This window comes from Hemicordylus capensis, chromosome 2, assembly GCF_027244095.1.
Source record: "Hemicordylus capensis ecotype Gifberg chromosome 2, rHemCap1.1.pri, whole genome shotgun sequence".
In the NCBI taxonomy this organism is placed as follows: Eukaryota; Metazoa; Chordata; class Lepidosauria; order Squamata; family Cordylidae; genus Hemicordylus; species Hemicordylus capensis.
The window spans coordinates 228,368,982-228,392,974 of NC_069658.1; the positions used below are offsets into that span (position 1 = coordinate 228,368,982).

At 46.9% G+C, this 23,993-nt stretch overlaps 2 pseudogenes; one reads left to right on the plus strand and one right to left on the minus strand.

The window, feature by feature from the left end:
* The window catches only part of LOC128341674 (zinc finger protein 420-like), a 46,752-nt pseudogene extending 31,630 nt beyond the window's left edge, over positions 1 to 15,122 (minus strand).
* Positions 15,123 to 17,901: 2,779 nt separating this feature from the next.
* LOC128341666 (zinc finger protein 420-like) overlaps positions 17,902 to 23,993 on the plus strand; it is a 28,750-nt pseudogene continuing 22,658 nt past the window's right edge.

The following is a 23,993-nucleotide window of genomic DNA, read 5'->3' on the forward strand; positions in this document are numbered from 1 at the left end:
TCGTTTGGTGGCAACTCAGAGGTGGGCCTTCTCTGTTGTTGCTCCTGGGCTGTGGAATGCACTCCCGGCAGAAATTCGTAATCTTAATTCTTCACTGACCTTAAAGAGAGCCCTTAAAACCCATCTGTTTGGCCTGGCCTTTCAGGGTTTTTAATTGGTTTTAATTGTTTTAATGTAAACCTGGTTTTCAGGGTTTTAATTGTTTTGATAGTTTAATTGTTTTTTAAGATGTTTTTAAATTGGTGTTGATATTTGTATTTCTGTTTTAATTGTTTTTAATGATTTCTGGTTTTTAATTGTAAACCGCCCTGAGCCAGCTCGGAAGGGCGGTATAAAAATCGAATAAACAAACAAACAAACGATCACTAAAAGTATTTCCACCAACTGATCATTGATCTGGTTGCTCCCTGTTATGAAGGGGGAAAGGGGAGCCATAGACACCCCCTTCCTTCTTTCCTTGGGACTTTTAAGGCTACGGTTATGAAATAGGCGACTCCAGAAAACATCCACAGATTTTGAACCTAATAATAAATTTTATTGAATACAAAGTGAGGCTAGAATCATCTAACCAAATAGTATGTTCCCACATGTCATAAAACTCACAAGATGGAATGCATGTTCTGGCACTATCTATTTATTTTTATTTGTACACTGCCCCAAACTTCCGTCTCCGGGTGGTTGACAACAACATAAAACATACAGACATAAAAACCTTTAAAAGATTTAAAACCACAAGTCTAGCTAAAAAGCTTGGGTGGAAAAAAAAAGTGTCTTTAAAGACTTCTTAAAAGTTGTCAGAGATGGGGAGGCCCTTATTAAAATTTTAAATCTAAAGAAGGGGGGAAATGGGAAACCAGGATAGGAAGAGGTTGACCGAATTAAATTCTCTTGCTAATGTTGAGGGGAGCTCTAGAACAAAACAGGGCATTTAAAACACATTATAAAAGTAACTGAGTACAGACTAAACCCAATCTAAGAGAGAATTCTGGTTCTTAAGACAGGTCAGTCCAGTCTGGGCTTCCATGGCCAAGTTAAGCCCATCTCAGAAAACTGAACTCACTCAGGAAGCGGGCTGTATTTGTGAAAGGAGAAAGGCTCTCAGCTAGCCTTCCTGCTGCAACTTTATCTGGGGGTGTGATTATTCAAATGAAGTAATGAAAACAAACTAACAGTGAATTCCCCAATATGTCTTAAATATAAAGTTTCCTATCCTAAACCTAAGGAAGGGGAGTTGGGAAGGCAGGGGAAAAAGGGGTTAACTAATAAAAGGCTAGGAGCTGAGAGCACAAACATGACAGAGAAAAACTCTGAAGCTGGGAAATGCAGGAACAAGATCTCCAAGAAGGGAGACAAATGTGGAACTATGCAGAAACACAGACATAAAACAGGGACTGTAAAACAAAGTTCAGGCAAAGGAAACAAACCACAGAAGACAACAGAGAAAAGACACTGCCTAATCCAATGAAGTTCAGGCACACAACAGAGAAAAAACACTGCCTAATCCGATGAAGTTCGGGCACACAACGAGAATTGGTCCCATTCATGCTTCCAGGTCAGGAACCCAGATTAATTTGACACAGAAAGCCAGACACATTCAGGGACATGTAAAAGAAAAAGTCAGAGAAACAGCTTTGCTTTTAAAGGGGGGAAATCGTTGTTTTGTCTCCCTGCTTGTAATTTTACCCATGGCAAGATAATGTAAGTAAAATACACAGAATGACTGAATTCTAGCATCTCACTGAGACTTTGGGAAGATTGTCTGCAAACTGACTAGGAGTGAGAGCTCCCAGCAGCTAGTTAACGGTGCTAGATGAATAAAGTAGAGGCAGGAGACTGTAAGAGTCGAACCAACATCCCTCTTACCCTTAAACTACTTGCTGGAACTCTCTTGGAGGTCATTCATACAATCGAAAACTATGTTCTACCTGGGTTTGGGAGCTGTGTGCTCTCCCAATTTTTGGTTATGTGGAAACACACTAAGAGAAAAACCTGGGTAGAAGTGATTGTGTGGAAGCAAGGTAGAAGGAAAAAAGCTACCCAGGTTTTCCTCCTACCTTGCTTCCACACAATCACTTCTACTCAGGTTTTCCTCTTAGTGTGCTTCCACACAATTGAAAATTGGGAGCACACACAGCTCCCAAATCCAGGTAGAACACAGTTTTCAATTGTGTGAATGATCTCTTAATTTGGCTTTTCTAGCTGAGCCTTCCCTGCCCGTTCCATGCACACCCAAAAGCAAAATAATAGGAGGCGGGGGAATAGACTTTTCAGGAGTGGAGGATGGGACCGATGACTCCCTAACATACCTGTCTGACGTGCTGGTGATGAGGCTAAGTGACCACAAGCTGTGCTGAAACGGGTAGCAAGGTAGGCCATCTTAGGATACAACCCCAAGATCTTGCACCTCAAAAGGGCAGAAGGAAGGTGTATGTATGCATATAAGTAAGGAGTGAAGATATGAATGTAAGTATGATTGAAGCTCTGTGTGAAAGTATGGGTGAAGATCTGAGTAAAGACAGGGGTAAAATGGTTCCAGGAAAGATTAGGGGTGGAAAGGTGGGGCTTCTTATAAGGAGCAAAAAATGCTAACTTCCAAAAATAAAATCTCTGAGAACTGGATCAAATATGAGATAATGGTCTGCTAACTGAACAAAGAGGCATCTTTTAAAAGTGGTGATTCTCTATTTAGCAAGGGGAGAGCAACTGGCCCTATACATCTCCAGCACAGCATCCCTCCAGTGGCTGTTGCGGGTGTCTATCTTATGTTTCTTTTTTAGATTGTGAGCCCTTTGGGGACAGGGAGCCATTTTATTTCTATCCACGTAAACCGCTTTGGGAACTTTTGTTAAAAAGCAGTATATAAATATTCACCATATTCATATATATTCATTTCCAAAAAGTGCTGATGACTGACAATATTAAAGACCCTCTCTATTAGCCAACAGTGATCACAGATATGGACACATAAGCCTGACACCTTCAATTCACAGGCAGGGGAGGATGCAGGGCAAAAGCAACTTACTATCTTGCTTAGCAGGGCAAGAATGCAAGGTCAGAACACAGCAAAATAGAGAACACAATGAGAGGCCTGTTTCTAAGTCTCAGAAGAGCTGAGAAGAGAGGTCTTACAGAGAGCCAGATGTTTAGGGAATTCTGGGAGCCTTATCTGGCTCCTCACATTTTCCCTTCCTGACTTCCTAGGCTACTTTGTTTTTTACTCCAGTGTTTATACCGTGGACATCTGGACTCAACACATGGTTCTCCCCTGTGTTTCATGAACCTCAAGTGGGACACTGAAGCATCCCAAGATGAGGGGGCCATGACCCCCAAGTTGCACACTGGGGAGCTTTGGGGTGAAGGGGTGTTGGCTCCTGACCCTGGTGCAGACGATTCACAGAATGAGACAGGGTCCGAGGAGCCCCCATTCCTGTTCTTGGATTTCTCAGTCTCTGACTCCTTGCTCCTTTTGACTTTGACAGTGTCTGCTACTGACCAACAGACTTTTGGCTCCTGACCCTCTGCTTGTGTGACTTCAACCTGCCCCTTGCCACACCTGACCTGCTCAGGTATTTCACTGTGTGGGTTCTTTGATGGTAAGGTCTGAGCTGTTATTGAAGCTCTTTCCACATTCTGAACATTTATATGGTTAGTCTTCTGTGTGGATTCTTTGATGGTAAGTGAGCTCTTCCTAAAGCTTTTCCCACACTCTGAGCATTCATATGACTACTTCCCTGTATGAATTTTTTGGTGGTAAGTAAGGTTTGACCTCTGGCTGAAGTTCTTTCCACACACTGAACATTTATATGGTTTTTCCCCTGTGTGGATTCTTTGGTGCACAGTAAGCTTTGAGCTCTGGATGAAGCTTTTTCCACATTCTGAGCATTTATATGGTTTCTCCCCTGTGTGAATTCTTTGATGGTAAGTAAGGCTTGAAGTGCTCCTGAAGGTCTTCCCGCAGTCTGAACATTTAAATGGTTTTTCCCCAGTGTGGATTCTTTGATGCAAAGTAAGCTTTGAGCTCTGGATGAAGCTTTTCCCACATTCCAAGCAGTGATATGGTTTCTCCCCTGTGTGAATTCTTTGATGGTAAATAAGGCTTGAGCTGCCACAGAAGCTCTTTCCACAGTCTGAACATGTAAATGGTTTCTCTCCTGTGTGGATTCTTTGATGTAAAGTCAGCCTTGATTTGTGGATGAAGCTTTTCCCACACTCTGAGCATTCATATGGTTTCTCTCCTGTGTGCGTCCTTTGGTGGGAAATAAGATCTGAGTTTCTCTTAAAGCTCTTTCCACACTCTAAGCACAGATGTGGTTTCCCCCCCATATGAATTCTTTGATGTGAAGCAAGGCTCGAGCCATCGCTGAAGCTCTTTCCACATTCTGAGCATACATATTTTTTCTCACCTGTATGAATTCTTTGACGTGTGCCAAGGCTTGATTTATTGGTTAAGGTCTGTGCACATTCAGGGTGTTCATTCCTTCTGTTTCTCTTGCAATCCTGTTTTTCTACTGGAATTTTATGGAAGTTATAACATTGACCAGCCACAGATTTCTTCATCCACTGATATTTTGCTTCCATTTCCCCTCTTTGCCGTTCAAATTGTTTTTCACTCTTCCCTACATCACCTGCAGGAAAAGAAAAAGCCTCCCAAGGAGGGGAAAATGGAGATGGAAATCAAGAAGAAATCTAGTTCATTATTATCTGAATCAAAGAATACAAAACTGAAGAATATAAACCAGGCCCTACACTCTTCATGGGCATCTCGGGTGGGGACAAAACCAGCAATCCAATACTACCCGCCCTGGGAGTATATTTCATTCAATGGGAACAGTCTCAATCGGGGGGGGGGTGCCCCTTCTTGCCCCCACTGTGGGGGCCCCCCATGATGGTGGCCCTCAAGTTAATTGATTCAAACCAAAAATAGCAACCAAAGGAGGAGAAGCGTTACCCAGAGAGGCCAGATGCCTGCAAATTTCCTCCATGACTTCCGTGTGAAGAGTTCTTTGATCTGGATCCAGCTGTGCCCACTCCTCCTCCAAGAAATCCACAGTCACCTCCTCAAGAGTCACCAGACTCTGAAAGAAGAAGGGAAAAGTTGTCGTCACAGATAATACAGCAATCCAAGGCAGCAGCAGTGGCTGGGTCTTCTCCTTCAGAGCTGGGTCTTCTCCTTCAGAGGCCGCCAAGGGAGGGACACAGATTATTTTAGACCCAGAGGGATGCACAGGGGACAGAGGCCACCAGGTTGTTTGGAAGCAGTTCTTGAGAAGACAAGGCTCAGAGCAGGGGAGGCAGCAAACTTTAGTTTTCCATCATAAAGAGGCAAGCAAGCAAGCAAACAACAAAACAAGGGAGTTGATTAGGGCTAGTCTTTTCTGAGATTTGTTTTTGACAGAGCAGTTTTGGTTGTGCCTAGGGAGACAGTGGGTGGAGATTAGCCACAGGGGAGTCACACCGTTTGTGGAAAAGACCACTTTGCTACCTGAAACTTTGTGAACAGGAGTTTGCTAACAGATATCACAGGAGTTTTGCAGGGAGGCACACGTGATCCCCCTTTATCACAAAGGAGATTCCCAGCACAAGGAGAAGGCGAGTACTACCCCACTTTTGAAATTTTCTTGGAGGACAGAGCTTAAAATTCTTAATTAGCTGACAATTGAAGTTGAGACCTAGCTTTCAAGTAAACAAGCTCTACATATTCTAAGTAGCCAATAAAACCAGTTACGAAGGAAGAATGCAAGCGGGGCAGGGGGTGCTTCCCAGTGTATTGCACAGAGTGTTGCTTGTATATCTACATAAGAGGCAGAGGCTGTGGGTATGTGAAGCCCAGGGAGGCAGAAAGGTATGTGGATGACATCCTCGGGGATGTGATAGAGGCATCCACTCTCAGGTTGACAGCTTCTCTGCTGTCATGGAGATTGAAGGTCTCAGGGAAGGAGGACATCAGTCTGAGGAAGAAGGGAGTGCTCCCTTAGAAAGGGCCCCTTCCTTGGGTGATGCACCCATATGCACAGAGTATACTCCTCTGGGAGTTGGGGGCCTCCTATTATTTGTTTGTTTGTTTGTTTGTTTGTTTGTTTGATTTTTAGACCGCCCTTACAAAATAGCTCAGGGCGGTACACAAACATCAAAGACCCTTTAAAACAATTTAAGAGCACTGGAAGGCCAGGCCGAACAGGTAGGTCTTTAGGGCTCTCCTAAATTCCAATAAAGAATTCAAATTACAGATGTCTGCAGGGAGCACATTCCACAGTCCAGGAGCGGCTACAGAGAAGGCTCGCCTCTGGGTCACCACCAGACGAGTGGCAACTGGAGCCGGACCTCCTCAGATGATCTTAGCGTGTGGTGGGGATCAGACCGAAGAAGGCGCTCTCTAAGGTAACCTGGACCTAAGCCATTCAGGGCTTTAAAGGTAATAACCAGCACTTTGTATTTTGCTCAGAAACATATCGGCAGCCAGTGCAGCTGTTTCAAAACAGGCATAATACGGTCTCTCCAGGTTGCCCCGGAGACCAGCCTTGCTGCTGCATTTTGAACTAACTTTAAGTTTCCGAACTATGTACAAAGGCAGCCCCACGTAAAGCGCATTACAGTAGTCAACCTATTAGTAGGTGATTCAATCAGTAGGGGCATAGAGAGATGGGTTTGTGACCCGCGTGTAGACATACAGTGACTTGCCTGCCTGGTGCGAAGGTTGTGGATGTCACACGGTTAAGCTCTTCTCATGATCAGTGAAAAGAGCTGTATGGGGGTTTGTGGGGAGAGAGGGCTTAGCACACGATCGCCCAAGAGCAGGCTAGGCTCCCTTAGCCTGCTTTTGGGCGATCTGGAGAATCCCCTCAGAGTCTAGATAAGGTTGTTAGGCAGTGCTGGGGAGGAGTCAGCTTTCGTGGTGCACGTTGGTACCCACAAAGTTGGGAAATGCATTTGGAAGGTCCTAAAGGCCAAATTTAGAAGGTCCTAAAGGCTGCTAGGTAGCATAATGAAGTCCAGGACCCCCCAGGGTAGCGTTCTCTGAAGTGTTACCTGTTCCAAACACATGCAGGGCAAGTGAGACAGGCAGAACTGAGGGGTCTCAATGTGTGGATGAGATGGTGGTGCTGTGGGGAGGGGTTCAGATTTGTTAGGCACTGGGATATATGTTAAGGCAAGCCTGTACCAAAGGGACAGGCTGCACTTGAACCAAGATGGAACCAAACTGCTGGTGCTTAGAATAAAATAAGGTTACAGAGCATGTTTTAAAACGATGCCTAGGAGGTTGCCAACAGGAATTGGGTGATATCTGGTTCGGCAAGCAAAACCCCCTAAGTTGTGAGGGTGCAAACTTTTCAGATATACCAGGAGTGGATTGGGGGTGGAGTAGCACTGTATATTAAAGAAAGAATAGAACCCAACAAGCTAGAAAACCCAGGAGGACCAGAGTCCTCCACAAAATCATTATGGGTGACAATATGAGGACTGAAAGGAAATGTGTTACTAGGGATGTGCTATCACCCTCTGGATCAAAATGCTGAGAGTGACCTAGAGTTGTAGAGGCAAATCTGATAGGCATCAAAGAGAGGCAGAGCTGTAATAATGGGTGACTTCAATTACCCTCACATGCAAATCCATTTTCGGGCGAATGACAGAGGTGCCAAATTTCAGACATGCTAAATGACTGTGCCTTAGAGCAGAACCAGCCAGAGAGAAGGCGACTCTGGACTTAATCCTAAGTGGAGCCCAGGACCTGGTGCGAGATGTCAGAGTTGTAGAACCATTGGGGAATAGTGGCCAAAGTGTGATCTAATTCAGTTTATATGCGAGTGGAGCATTGCCAAGGAAGTCCAACACAAATGCACTGGATTTCAGAAGAGGGAACTTCTCAAAAATGAGGGGACTGGTGAAAAGGAAGCTGAAAGGGAAAGTCAGGAGGGTCAGATCACTCCAGAATGCATGGAACTTAATCAAAAGCACTATAATAGCTTAGTTGAAATGTATACCAAGGAGGAGAAAAGGTACCACCAAATTCAGGAGGATGCCAGCATGACTAACAAGTAGAGTCAGGGAAGTTATAAAAGGGAAGAAGACTTCCTTCAGAAAATGGAAGTCCTGCCCAAATGAAGAGAATTGAAAGGAACAAACTCTGGCAAAGGAAATGCAAGATGACAATAAGGGATGCAAAAAGAGAGTTTAGGAGCATATAGCTAGAAGTGTCAAACAGAATAACAAGAACTTATTTAAATATATCAGAAGTAGAAAACCTGCCAGGGAGACAGTTGGGCCCTTCAATGATGTGGGCATGAAAGGGATTGTTAAGGAGGATAAGGAGACTGCAGAGAAGCTGAATGAGTTCTTTGCATCTGTCTTTGTAACAGAGGATACTGACATATACCCTCTCCGGAACTGAGCTTCTCAGGCTCGTAGGCTGAAGAACTAAGCCAATTTGTGGTAACAAGGGAAGATGTTCTAAACTGTCTTGAAAAACTAAAAATTAACAAATGGCCAGGGGCAGATGGCCTCCACCCAAGAGTTCTGAAGGAACTCAAATGCAAAATTGCTGATCTCCTAGCAAAAAATATAACTTGTTCCTACAATCAGGCTCTGTACCAGAGGACCGGAAAGTAGCTAATGCAACTCCAATTTTCAAAAAAGGGATCCAAGGGGGGTCTGGGAAACTACAGGCCTGTGCCAGGTAAATTGATGGAAATCATATCGAAGAACAGGCCTTCCTGAAATAGAACCATCATGGCGTCTGCAAGGGCAAGTCTTCCTCACTAACTTTTTGGAGTTTTCTGTCAACGGGCAAATGGGTAAGGGTGATCCGGCTGATATAGTATACTTGGATTTCCAAAAAGCTTTTGGCAAAGTTCGCACCAAAGGCGCTTGAGTAAACTTAGCAGTCATGGGATAAGGGGACAGGTTCATATGTGGATTGGTAAGGACAGGAAACAGGGGAGGAATAAATGGACAGTTTTCACAATGGATGTAAGAAAGAAGTGGGGTCCCCCAGGGATCTGTACTGAGACCAGTGCTCTTTAACTAGATTCATAAATGATTTAGAAGTTGGGGTAACCAGTGAAGTGGCCAAATTTGCAGATGATACCAAACTCTTTCGGGTAGTGAAATCCAAAACAGATTGTGAGGAGCTCCAAAGGGATCTCTCCAAACTGGGTGAGTGGGGAACAAAATGGCAAATCCAGTTCAATGTAAGCAAGTGTAAAGTGATGCATACTGGGGCAAAAAAAGCTCTGCTTCACATATACGTTGATGGGTTCTGAGGTATCAGTGACTGACCAGGAGAGGGATCTTGTAATCGTGGTGGACAGCTCGGTGAAACTGTAGACTCAATGTATGGTAGCCATGAAAAAGGCCAATTCTAAGCTTAGGATAATTAAGAACGGGATTGAAAATAAAACTGCTATTGTAATGCCCTTATACAAAACTATGGCTTAGCCACATTTGAAGTACTGCATACATTTCTCGTCACCATACCTCCGAAAGGATATTATAAAATTGGAGAAGGTGAAGAAGAGGGCAAACAAGATGATCAGGGGCCTAAAGCAGCTTCCTTACGAGGCAAGGCTACAACACCTGGGGTTTTTTAGCTTAGAAAAAAGACGACTGAGGGAAGACATGATAGAGGTCTATAAAATCATGCATGGTGTGGTGAAAGTTGAGAGATAATTTTTACTTCCTCTCACATAACACTAGAACCAGGAGTCATCCCATGAAACTGACTGCCAAGAAATATGGGACTGACAAAAAGAAGTACTTTTCCACACAACACACAATTAGCCTATGGAATTCTCTGCCACTAGATGTGGTGAGAACCAACGACCTGAATGGATTTAAGAGAGATTTAGATAAATTCATGGAGGACAGGTCTATCAATGGCTACTAGCATGAGGCCTATAGGCCACCTCCAGCCTCACAGGCAAGATGCCTCTAAATACCAGTTGCAGGGGAACAGCAGCGAGAGAGAATCAACAGCAAGAGAGAGGGCATGCCCTCACCTCTCCTGTGGGCTTCACAGAGGCATCTGGTGGGCCACTGTGTGAAACGGGATGCTAGACTAGATAGGCCTTGGTGTGATCTAGCAGGGATGTTCTTATATTCTTATGTTGGCCCCCTCTTCTCCCAAAGGACATATCCCTCACCTTGTCCAGTTGCCCAGAGGCTGTGTCTGCTCTGCCACAAGGAGGAGGAGGCCTGGAATGAAAAGGCAGTGCAATTTCACCATCTGTGAAGGAGACCAACAAAGACAAAAGAGATCTAGTTCATCATGTAAATACTCAAAATAATATCACCAATACAGTAAATAGCCTGACCAGATTCAATCAGTCAAAGCACAAAAACTAACACCAGATACCATTAGAAGCCAGTAATGGCAGCAAAATGTTTTTGATCTTACGGAGCACTTCCAAAGCAGTCCTCTTGCAAAAACAGCACACACGTTACGTTACCTTGCCAGGAGGGCTGAAAGCATGTACACTTCGGGACTCAGATATCAGCTCCTAGATTTTGGCTCTTGCCAAAAGGCAGTCAGGGTGGGTGCTTGATATAACCAGCTGGTATAGGAAATTCCCAAGATAAGATGCCACAACCGAGAAGGTCCGCTTAGAAGTTGGAGAACTCTGGTTAGAGTCTCTAAATAAGATAGTAAGCGCCTGGGAACCTCATATGCAGTAGCGGATACTTCAGGAAGCTCAGACCTAGGTCATTTACTTTTTTAAAAGACACAAACCAGAACTCTAGATGGTTAACCTCTGAAGCCCTTCATGGTCGGAGACCTGCCTGCCTCAGAGGTGGTTTGCCCTCCCCTGGTACCTCCTCCTCGCTCCTGAATATTACCTGGAAAGGCTTTGCTTCACATCCCTACATTTAACAGGCTTCAGTCTGCTTCAGACCAGGAGAGTAGGCATGAATAGTAGCAAACATAAATTGTCACCTTTGCTAAGCAAGGTCTGCCCTGGTGTGCATTTGAATGGGAGACCACGTAGGAGCACTGTAAGATATTCCCCTTAGAGGACGGGGCTGCTCTGGGAAAAGCACCTGCATTCTTGCATGCAGAAGGTTCCAAGTTCCTTCCCTGGCATCTCCAAGGTAGGGCTGAGAGCGCCAAAAACCGTGGAGAAGCTACTGCCAGTCTGTGTAGACGGTAATGAGCTAGATGGACCAAAGGTCTGACTCAGTAAGGCAGCTTCCTATGTTCCTAAGTAATCTGAGAAAAGATCTGGAGCAGGGCCTTCTTCCTCACAGCAACCACTCTTCCTGGAGAGACAAGAGTGGACCCCTTCCTATTTGAGTTTGCTAAGATAGTCACTGTTCCCCATTTATCCTTAGATAAGGGGCTTAGACAAATTTATCGAGGACAGGTCTATCAATAGCTACTAGTCTGGTGGCTGTGGGCCACCTCCAGCATCAGAGGTACAATACCTCTCATACCAGTTGCAGGGGAGCAATAGCAGGAGAGAGGGCATGCCCTCACCTGTTGCTTGTGGGCCCCCAGAGGCCTCTGGTGGGCCACTGTGTGAAACAGGATGCTGGCCTAGATGGGGCTTGGGCCTGATCCTGTTCTTATGTTCCTGTTGACTCTGCAGCAAAATTTCTGAGCTATTTTTTCCATTTGGATATATTATTTTGAGGGCTTAAATGCTGAGGAGAGAATTAAGTTTAGTTAAGTTCAAAGCACTGGATAGCACCAGCGTTCCCCTTTATCAGGAGTCCCCAGCTGTTCTTGACTACAGTTCCCATCATCTCCAGCTGCAATGGCTTTGGATGGGGAGCGTGGGAGTTGTAGTCCACAATGTCTGGGAATCCCTGTTACGGGGAGCAATGGATGGGAACATAGTCCCAAGAGTCGATGGTAAATTCCTTTCTAAACTAGGGCAAGAAGATGGAGTTACGTTTACATATCCCTTCACAGAACCTGAAGGGGATTGTAAAAAGCAGCCCAGAATTTCAGGAGGGAGGGAAACCAAGCTGAAATAAACTCTCCTCCCTTTCTTACCAAGCAAGGTGGCCCCTCCATTGACCTCCTGCACGATCCCCCACAACAACTTTGGTCCGGGGTCCAATGGAACCTTCTGTGTCCCAGAAAAATCCATGTCCACTTTTGATGACCTCTGCTCCTGAAAGGCCTGAGGGGGAAAGGGAAGACAGATTAGGAAATGGTTTACATCTAGGAGCGCTTTCTCAAATATCCACCTTCCCATGCACTAAGGCAGGCCTGCTCAAATAAGGCCCCCCTCAGCTGTTTTGGGACTACAGCACCCATGATCCCCAGCTACAGTGGCCAATAGCCAAGGGTTATGGGAGTTGCAGGCCAACATCTGCAGGAGGGCCAAAGTTGAGCAGCCCTGCAGTCTAAAGTCTTCTTTGGGGTCACTGCCCCATGTGCCCTTACCCAGTTGTCAGTGATGGTGGAGTGGGCAGCGGGTAGCCCTCACAGTTCCTGGGGGCAAGCCACCTGTTGAGAATGGGAGAGGGGTTGTGGGTGGGTCTCACCAGCAGCAGCAACCCAGGTGCTGGGCTCAGTGGATGAGGTGATGGCAATGGTTCAGGAGTACGTGAGTAGCCTCCCCCCAAACTATGGTTTATTCCCCCCACCAAAAAAAAACCCCTCTATTTAAAAAAATTGTACAGCAGCCTAACCTACCTCACAGGGTTGTCATAAGGATAAACATAACCATGTAAACCATTCTGAGCCCCTTTGAAGGAAGAGTGGGATAGAAATGTAAAGAACAACCTCTCATCTCCCAGATTTCTCACGGTGGTGAGGCCACTGCGAGAAGTGATTGCAAAAGGGAAGGGAACTTAAACATAAAGCAAGTGCTGCGAGTGAAATACCAGTTATAAAAAGGGTGTTCTGGTAATCGACGGCTTAAAAAATGGAAGAGAATTTTGGTTTACCTGCAGAAATAGGGTTAGTTATATCAATCAATCAAATACATAATGTTATCAAAACAAGGGTGGGCAGGGGAGGCTGTGAGCCCAAGCCAAGCCCTGTGGGGGCAGGCCCCAGATCATCTAAGTCTCTAGTAACATCTTTGCTTCAAAGCCATCATCAAGAGAAAGGAACTTGGGACAACCTTTCTAGAATGCCTCTTCCCAAAACTGGAAAGCCAGCAGGGATTTCTAGGATCACCTTGACAACGTTTTCAGTTCCTGGGACCTACCAGGATGAAAGAGACGTTCTCACCTGTTGCTCTTCCTGCCTCTTGGCCTCTGCCTGGCTCAGGAGAAAACCTTCTGCCAAGGCTACTGCCTGGGAACTGGTCTCTGCTCCACATTCTCTCACCCAGCTCTCCATCTCTGAGGGCAGGATGCTCAGGAACTGCTCCAAGATCACCAGGTCCAGCATCTGAGCTTTCGTGTGTCTCTCTGGGTTCAGCCACTGACGGCAAAGGCTGTGGAGTCGGCTGCAAACCTCTCGGGGGCCCTCAGCCTCCTGGTAGCCGAACTGCCTGAAGCACTGGTGCAGTACATCTAAGTTGGGGGTGTCCTCTCCCAGGACCTTGTGCGTGGTTCTTTTCCAGAATTCCCCAGTGCTTCCAACCTCATGACCAGGGCCAGCTGAGCTTTGCTCTTCCATCTTTGCTCTGTACTCCAAAGCAGCTTGTAGGAAGACTCAAAGATCTCTTTGCTCTTCACTGCCAATTTTTATCTTACCAGAAGGTGGATTGCCCCAGACAAGTGGGTCTGTTAAGTCCTACAAAGCTAACTGCGAAGCCTCTTTCTGCAGAATTACATCCTGTAAGGCAGACAAAAGGAGTTTTACAAGCAAAGGTAGATTTTTCTCACTAATGGCCACAGTTTCTCCATGTACAAAAATCAGATGAATAGTATGCAGAAAAGGCAGAGCACTAGTCCGGTGGCTACAGGCCACCTTCAGCCTCAGAGGCAAGGTGTCTCTCAATGCCAGTTGCAGGGGAGCAACAGCAGGAGAGGAGGCATGCACTCAACTCCGGCCTGTAGGCTTCTCAGAGGCATCTGGTGGGCCACTGTGTGAAACAGGATGCTGGATGAAGGATGAACACTGGCCAAACCTTCACACAGCACTCTGTCCTCCACCACACAGACCTCTTCTGTTTCCCTGGCTCCCACTGAGCTTCCTATGCACAACTGCTAATAATTCAGGGCTCACTCTGTGATAGCAGCGTGGCTTTACTGATTATATTTTCTCCATAGTGTCACTATATATTGGTCTCTGGCACTCATCCAAGGTTACATGCAAGGGAAGGATATACAGGTCTAAGCAAATGATTGGCCACCTCCCTCCGACTTCTGCTATCCACTGTGTAAGTGTCTTCAGCTGAACACTCCCTCCCCACTCTCCTGTTCTGCAGCACCCACGGCATCCCACATACCCATTGCTCCCCCCAGATCCCAAATAGGTATGAAAATCCAAAGCCTCTTCCCCCAGATCATTGCAAGCAAAGAAGCAGTTTCTGATGGGGGAGGGGGAGGAATTATTGCTCACTTCCTTCCTTCGCTAGAACTGTGTCCTTGGTATTCCCCAACCTCTTGCCTACCCTTCCCTGCTGCTCCCCACATGCACTTTGCTCCCCCCATATCCCAGACGGGTGGAAACATCAAAAGGGGCAGCGAGGGCTGTGCAGGAAATAGATTTGCGGTTGCAAATGACTCCAGTAGGAAATGGAGTCTCATGTTCTATCTCTGGAACTGAACTGCTGTTCTTCAGAGCTCAGCGGTTCCCTCCCCAAATCTGGAGAAGCTGGATCTTGGGGGCGGGGAGAGGAAAAAAGCAGCTTCTAAAAGGAGGCAAGGGGCGGGGAGAAGGAATCCTTCGTTGCCTCTGCCCCACTCCCACAAACTTAGTCTGGAGCTGCTTCCAGGGGAGGGGGGTGCGCTGGCTCCCGCAGCCAGTCCCCACCACGTTCACTCTGCACTCACGGGATCCCTGAACAGGGCTATGCGGCAAGGGCTGCTCCTCGGGGCTGGAGGAGCCAAGACAGAGAAGGCTGTTCCAGTGCTCTGCCCCTTCCAGGCCCCTCTAGCAGTTTCCACGCTCCCTTTAACTCTCCGCCTGCCCAAGTCCTACTCGGTCCCTTCGCCGCCTGTTACAGTGCAGACTTCCAGGCTTCTGCTGATGAGAGGGCGGGGAGAGGCAGGTCCCGGCAGAGCCACCTACCAGCGCTTTGCTGCTGCTGCTGCTACTCGGGCTGCCCGCTCTCTTTTTCTCGCTCCCCAGCAGCAGCCGCCTCCTTCCCAAAGCAGCAGGGCAGCAGCACCAGCAGGGAAGGTTTGCTCCCAGATCGATCCTCCCGGGGTTGTGTACTCTCTTGTTGAGCCTTTAACAAATAGCTCCAGAGTTGTATGTACATAACATTAAGGCCCTTAAAAACAACATAGAGCGCAACAGATTTGCCAAGCCTTTTGTTTCCTACCTGTCTCTCGGTCTCCGCCGGGTCTCTGTTGGTGCGGCCACTTCCTGTCTCAGCTGCACAGACTGCTGGGATGTGTAGTACTGCAGGAAACTTTGTCTGCCGCTACACCAGCTGCTAGAGGGTTCGTGTGCATCATTTTCTTTCTTTCTTTTTTAATTATTTCTAACGAGTGCATGTACAGTCATTCACACAAGGAGCTCAGAGCGGTTCATATACGGTACTTTTATGTTCATCCAACATGAGCAGATTTAATGCCATTAAAAGTTCGGGCATGGCTACTCACCTCCCGGTTCCTGGTGGCATCAGGACGGATGTTGCCCCGTGCCCAGATTCTGTCCGAATCAATAAATGCCATTTCTGGGACTTGGGCAGGACCAGGTAGCGGAGTCCTCTGGATAATGGATGGGGTGGAGGCTGCGGCGGAGTGCACCAGTGACCAGCCCTGCCCTGCAGCTGCTGCCGTTCTGCAGACAGGGCAGGGTGGCAGGGGGACTCAGCTTTTTGGTCAGAAGCAAAGCCAACCCCTGGAGAGCAAGGCATTTTAAAATAAATTTTAACTGGGTGTCCACTGTTTCCCCACAATGTGGTGCTGCTCTATTTTCCTCCTAAAACAAGTCCTCCTAAAACAACTCTGGCAGAATTCTTACAAATAAAAAGATGACGATATTTTAAAAAGCTGTTATCTCAGCCAGCAGTGGAGGGAGGTCAGCGGCTGTCCCTGTTCAGCCCGCTGCCAGTGGCCCCCACTAGGCTGACATCAGACGTCAGTGTCTGATGTCAGACGGGCGGGGGATGTGGTTTGGTGGACTAGTACCCTACCAAGTACTAGTCTGCGGCATTTTTCTTGACTGCTGCTGGATCCTTGACTGTTGATGGTCTATCCTAAAAGGCAGAAGCTATCCACCACTTCAGTGTCTTCATTGCCAATTCTGAGGCTGTTGTCATTAGTTTGGTCTTCTTTACATTTAAGTGTAGTCCCATTTTTTCACTCTGTGTTCCTTGACTTTCATTACTAGAGCTTGCAGATCATCCTCATCAGAGGCGTAACTAGGGAAAACGGCGCCCGGGGCAAGCACTGAAATGGCGCCCCCCGCCCCCCCAACATACTACATTATACTTAGGTTTTTCCTCACAAGCGCTCGCCGCCGCTGCCAAGCCAGGCCACTGACTGGCCGCCAGGCACCAGCAAAGCAATGCGGGAGGGGGGGCGCGGAGGCGGCGCGGAAGGGACCGCTCGTGGGGAAGGGGGCACCGATGTGCTCCCTTGACTGCTGCAGCGCTGCTGCACTGAGCAGGAAACATTTGTATTAACAAAAAATTAATTTTTTTTTTAAAAAAATTGGTCATGGCGGCGCCCCCCACGTGACCAGAAAAGATGGCGCCCGGGGCACGTGCCCCCCCGCCCCCCCATAGTTACGCCTCTGATCCTCATTCTCAGCTATCAGAGTGGTGTCATCAGCATAGTGCAGTTTATTGATGTTTCTTCCTCCAACTTTGAAACCATGCTCATCTTCTTCCAATCCAGCTTCTCTCAGTATATGTTCAGCATATAAATGCATTAGCATTTGTTTGTATGCTAATTGATCATCAGAGTGCTCAGGAATGACACAATACTCCAGCAGAGGGCAGGCTGGCAGGGAAGTTCCTTTGATTTGCTTGCTGTCCCAAAGTGTTTGTTTTAAGACATCCCTTAAATTTTATAAGAATTACTTTTCAGCTCTAACATACTTGTTTGCTTTAAAAATCCATTCAATGATTGCTCATTGATGCAGAATGCTGCTGAGTCCCAGGTTCACTCCCTGGCATCTCCAGGTAGGGCTGGGAGTCTGAAACCCTAGAGAGCTGCTGCCAGTCAGCATGCAGGGATTCACAACTTCGGGTCCCCAGATGTTATTGGACTTCAACTCCCATAATTCCCAACCAAAGGCCACTGGGGCTGGGGATTATGGGAGGAGTGGAGCTCAGCTTTCCTGTGCTCCTCACTGAAAAGATAAAAGCTAACCTCTAAGGAACAAAGGCAGTTGGCATCCCTTGGAGCAGCAGCAGCAAAGTCCTGGGGCAACTGCGACCGGACTGGGCTGGACTGGACTAGACAGCCTCCTCCTCCTCAGGGCCGACGCCAGCATTAGGCCAACTAGGCAGCCTCCTACAGCGCAGACCTCAGAGGGGTGCAGCGTGTAGAGTGCCAAGACTGTGAGAAACCAGAATAATGAGTAGAAATATGCGAAAAAAGAATATTACCTCTTCTTGCAATTTAAAATAAATTTAGCTGTTTCATGTTTTGTGTTTTTAATTTTTTTCTACAACATATCTGTTTTTGAAAATCGAAGTTGAAATTCTTTTTTTGGGGTGTGTGTGTGCAAGGACTTAGCCTTGGCTAGGGCGCAAAGTAGTCTCTGGCACCGGCCCTGCTCCTCCTCCATCAGAAGGCTACAAGTCAGCTCTCGCTAACTGGCAGGGCTAAGAAGGTATCCGGAGAAACGAGGCAAGTGGAGGGTTAAAGGGAGAGAGTGGAGACTCCTAGAAAGGCCGAGAAGAAGGTCTCTGCATTGAGGAGTGGGTCCCCCTCCACCTGCCTTTGATCCCTCTCCACTCCGGAAAGGAGCTTTTGCTTTCCGCACCTGGAGCATCAGCTCCCTCCCCGGCCAGTGAGCGCAAAGGGCATGCGGGGTTTGCGTGGGCGGGGGGAGGCTGGAAGTGTCCAAGGAGAGCCGAGGGGCAGGGCCCCCAGAGGGCATGGGGTGGCTTGGCTTTTTCTCTTCTGACTCGGTCGAAGTCAAGTGAGCGAGACTCCAGATTCCGAGAGAAACGCTTGCCTTGCAAGATCTCCGCTTCCTGAACTGCCCCCACCACTTGCGGGGAAGGTGGATTTCCACCTGCCTGGGATCCGAGGAGAGCAAAGGGCATGTGGGGTGCAGGCAGCAGAGGGTGCCAGGCAGGAAAGTGGGGAAGGAGGAGCCCGCTATTTGGGGGAGATGCCCCAAACGGAATAGAGAGGAAAGGCAGGGAGGCAGCCGGTGAGTTACCATGCATACTTGCTTGGATCCATCTTACAGGGGTGTACCCTCGGTTGCATGGCCAGGGTCACTATATTTGCAAATTATGGGGGAATATAACCCAAAGTGCTCAGGGAGGGGTACCTAAGGAGACAGCAGAGCTGGGTTTGGGGGACAACACAATAACCAGAGCAAGTGCTGTGTAGAGGTTTGGCCAGTACTCATCAAGGAAAGGATCTCCTCCGTCCCTTTCTAGAGCTGTCAAGTGAGCAGTGGGGATGGTAGTGGAAGAGCAAAAGGGTAAAAATAGACTTTCACCCCTTAGGGGCTGCCAGGTCTCTCAGCTCTCCTGTTTCTATTGCCTTTTTATGGTTGGTTTTTGTTTGTTTGGTGTTATGGTTTTTATTGTTTTAACTGATCTTAAGGTTTTATGTGAGATTTTTATGGCATCTGTTGTATTTTTTTTGTAAACCGCCTTGGGATGCTTGATGAAAAGCGGTATAAAAACTGAACAATAAAATAAATCTCTGGTTTCTCAGTGAGACTTACCATCTTTCTGGCTTTCTTACAGGAAGAGACCACTTTTGCTAGCTAGAATAACGCACATTTGCTTGTAAAAACCCTTCCAGGGCATTGCAGAATATAATATTGCAGAAAGAGGAAGGAGTTGGCTTCCCAGGACTTAGAACCAACCTGTGTTGGTTCTCTCTATAACAGAAATTAGTCCAAGAGCAAGGAGATCTTTGGCTATTCCTGGAAGCAGCTTTGGAATACAGAGCAAACATGGAAGAGGAAGACTCAGTCGACTCTGGAGCAGTTGGAAGCCCAGCAGTTGGAAGCCCTGGGGAATTCTGGGAAAGGACTAAACAGAAGGTTCTGGGGGAGATAACAGCCATCTCAGATGCACAGTGCCAGCGCTTCAGGCAGTTCTGCTACCAGGAGGCCGAGGGGCCCCGCGAGGTATGCAGCCGACTCCACAGCCTTTGCTGTCAGTGGCTGAAACCGGAAAGACACACGAAAGGTCAGATCTTGGACCTGGTGATTCTGGAGCAGTTCCTGAGCATCCTGCCCCCAGAGATGGAGAGATGGGTCAGAGAATGTGGAGCAGAGACCAGTTCCCAGGCAGTAGCCCTGGCAGAAGGTTTCCTCCTGAGCCAGGCGGAGGAGAAGAAGCAGGTGAGAGTGTCTCAGTCATTCTGGTAGGTTTCAGGGGCTGAAAATATGGACAAACTTTTCCTAGCAATCCATGTGGGTGCCAGGGGCATTCCAGGAAGGCTAGACCCAAGCTACTTAACAAATAAACAAAATGAAGACCTACTAGCATGCTTTGGTGATGGTTTTGAAATATTTATATCTTTCCTTCTGATTAAAAATCCATATACCAGCTAACAAAATGTATTGAAACAGGTGTACTAAATAAATAAATAATAATAATAATAATTAGTAGAAATCAGTTAAGACCAAAACAAAAAAACACCAGGCACAGCTAATTGAGCCACAAGAGCTACCATCGCCTTCAACCAGAAATTTAAAAGTTCTTATCCCTCCATATCCTCTGAAACAAAGTTGCTTTTGCCTGAAAACCAAGAGATACTGAGCACAGGGAACCTTCCTGAGAGTGGAGTTCCACCATCTCAGGGCCACTGTTGAGAAGGCCCTGTCCCCAATACCTTGGATCAGTGTCCTCAGGGAAGACTATGGTGTATGGGTGGGTCAATATGGGAGAAAGCAGGCCTAGATGGAAACTGTTTCCTAATCCATTCTCTCTCTCTGGCCTTTCAGAGAGATGGGCGGAGGCCATCAAATGTGAACATGGATTTCTCTGAGGCAGAGAAGGCTTTATTGGACCCAAGACAGAAGCCACTGTTCAGGTGGATTGTGGAAGAGGATGAGCGAGTGTCCACCTTGCTAGGTAAGAATGAATGGGGATTGTAATTCAGCTTGTTCTCCCTCCCTCCCTTGTGAAATCTGTGGGCTACTTAATCATTTTCTTTGAGCTTTTGTGTGAGGAAAATTTATCTGCAGCAACTTGTCCTAGTTTAAAATTGAATTTCTTGAGAAGGCAGATCTGGCCACAGTTACCCGTGCCTTAGTCATGTCACGGCTGGATTACTGTAATGTGCTGTACGTAGGGCTGCCCTTGAAGAATATCTGGAAACTGCAGCTTGTACAAAATGCGGCAGCTAGGTTTCTATCTGGAGTTGCCCGGTGTGATCATATCATACCTATTTTGAAAGAGCTGCACTGGTTACCAGTGTGTTTCTGGGTCCAATTCAAGGTGCTGGTTTTGACTTTTAAAGCCCTTAACAGTTTGGGCCCAAGATACCTGAAGGACTGCCTGCTCCCAAGCATTGCTGCCCGCTTGACTGAGGGGGCTCTGCTCCGGGTACCGACAATGAGGGAGGCTCGGTTGTTGTGCACGTAGGACAGGGTCTTCTCTGTTGCTGCCCCCAGACTTTGGAATTTTCTCCTAGTGGCCATTCTCTCTTCAGACTCCATCACAGTTTTTAGAAAGCTTGTTAAATCTTGGCTTTTTATCCAGGCCTTTACATGATTGTTTTATTGCTGCTTCTATGTGTTTTTATCCATGTACAGTTTTTGTGTTTGTATGTTATATATTTTAAATCTGATTTGTTTTCATATTTTTATCTTAATACTTTTAATTGTCATGTTTATTAGGTATGTGCCCGAAACGTTTCGGAGGCCATTGTAAGGCCTCTGAAACGTTTCAGCGCTGGGCGGTATTCGGTGTTTTGGCACCGGCGGGGGTAGTACTTTAAGGGCGGGGAAGGTGTACTTACCTCCCCCGCCGGCGCTCTGTAAATTTCAAGCCCCTTGGGGCGGCAGCATTCTTCCCTGCCGCCCCGTTCCCCCCGTCGGCCAGAAGTGGCCGGAAGTTGCGAGTGCGCATGCGCCCGTTGTGCGTGCACGGCAGACGGGTGCATGCGCATACGCACAACAGGCGCACATGCGCTCGCAACTTCCGGCCGACAGGGGGAACGGGGTGGCAGGGAGGAACGCTGCCGCCCCGAGGGGCTTAAAATTTACAGAGCGCTGGCGGGGGAAACGCGGCGGGGGGGTGAGTACCTTAAAGTACTTAAAGTACTACCCCCGCCGGTGCCGAAGACCATTTGTGCACATCCCTAATGTTTATTATATATTTTTTTTAACTTTTGCAAACCGCCTTGGGATTGTTTAATGAAAGGCAGTAAATAAATAAATAAATAAATAAATATTTGGCTTCAACAGTTCAAGACTTAATATGTCCAGTCTTGTACTTTGAGGAGAAGCAGGAGAAAGAAGGGGTTGAAAAATGATGCAGCACCAAAAGAACAGGAAGAAAAAAGAGGGGAAGAAACCCAAAGGTGTTGAATACATTATTATCTATATTCTGTATCCTGACTCATTTTGGGTGTTGCTCTTATTTTTTAGGCAAATATGCTTTCTCTTTGTTCCCTCACAGAGATTCCTGCTGGTGCAGGATATAATTTCCAATAAGAGGAGAAAGATACAGCATATTTGCCTCTGAGGAACAGCAATGCTTGAAACACATCAGGCTACAGAATAAAGATAATACCAATTTATTCAGCATCTTTGGGTTTCTCTCCCTCTTTTCCCCCCTTTCTACTTTGATGCCTAAGCTTCAGTGTGGAAAGAGATTGTTTTCACACAAATGAAATGTTATTCATATTTTATTCCGTTACCTAGTCCTTAAAGTAACATATGTAAATCTGGCACAGTAAAATTAGACACAAAATTCAGCAATAGGAACGCAGGACTGGCCCAACCAGGCAGACCAAGTGGCTCCCTAGGGTGCAAACAAAGTGGGGAGAGCTGCTGAAGGCCTGTGTTGGAGTAGCTGGAGTAATGGCAGGAGAGAGGGCACGCCCTCAACTCCTATCTGTGGCTTCCAGCGGCATCTGGTGGGCCACTGTGCGAAACAGGATGCTGGACTAGATGGACCTTGGGCCTGATCCAGCAGGGCTGTTCTTATGTTCTTATGAGTCACAAGGCCACCACCCTGGCCAGTGCGAGCCAAAAGTATAGTTTACATTGGTGCCTGCCGCCCCACCACTGACTCTAGCAAGGACCAGGCGACGAGGCAAGCCAGCCAATTCAGCACGGGGCAGAGGGCCCTGCCACTGTCAGCTTGCCTGCACCCACCCACCATTTCTGCCTGCCTGCCCACTGGCAGCAGCAAAGCTCTCCTTGGGGTGCATGTGCACCTGCTGCCCCACGGCTGATTCTGTGGACGGCAGTGGCGACGAGCAAGCAAACCAGTTCCGTGCAGGGTGGAGGGTGCTGCTGCTGCCCACTGCGCTGGCCCTACACCTGCACACCCCATCAGTCTGCCTGCCTACACACCACCGGAGCTGTGCAGACACAAAGCTCTCCTCTCCCTGTCGAGGCCTGGCCTAGAGGGTGCTGCTGCTGCCCACTGCGCTTGGCCCTACACCTGCACACCCCATCAGTCTGCCTGCCTACACACCACCGGAGCTGTGCAGACACAAAGCTCTCCTCTCCCTGTCGAGGCCTGGCCTAGTTACATGCATGATGGAAAGCCTGGGCTGGAATCTGGAGGGGAGTGGGGGAGAGAGCACCCTGTCTGGCACCCAAGTCTCTGCTGCAGTCACTGGAGGCTGGAGTGGACTCGGAGTGGCCCACTGCTCTCCCTCCCCCACCTGCCCTGACTCACCTTGGCAGGCACAGAAGCGTTATTGGCTGGATGGGGGAGTGGGAAGAAAAATAATCACTGACTCCTCCCCACTCATGGCGGCATGCAAGCGTGAAGTGCCTCCTCCTTCCCTGGGCAGTGTACGGACGCATTCACCACTGTGCAGTTGGAGTCACTGTGATGGCCCTTTGGGTTATAGGAAATGTTAAGCAAACAAATGCTTTAGGGTCATGATGCCCCTTTGCTGATATTTTACATTGTTCATTCAGATCTACTCAGACATTTCACCAAATATATTCAAAAGTCGGAAAAACATGAAACCAATCACTGAGGCTTTGTCTTCAGCGCATATCAGTTACTGCTGGGGCTTCCATTTTTGCTTGCAAATTCGCTGTTAGGGATCCTTACTATCTGCTTGTAACCTGGAGAAAGGCTCTAATATACTCCCTACCCTTAGAATAGATCTTAACTCTGCTTGCATCTCTAAAGATTATCCAATTAAGAAAGCTAGATGGAACAAAATAATCTTTGAACATTTAGGAGTTGGTGAATTATGGTACTTGGACTTGATTTGGGGTGGGGGGAGGGTTTGGTTTTGTCACAGGGCGGGACTGTCAATACAATTTCCTATGCTACAGATAGTCCTTCTAGTCTATGCTCTGTATTGTTACTGAAAAATCAATAAAATGTTTTTATTATTATTTATTATTTATTTATATAATATATTAATTATTATTATTATTAATTATTATATAAATTAATATATTTATATAATCATTTTAATATATTAATATATTTATAATATATTTATAATATTATAATATATTATATATATTATACATTATAATTTATTATATAATTATATTTTTTATATAATATAAATATTATATATTAAAAATTAATATATTATTAAAATATAAAGCTACATGACCA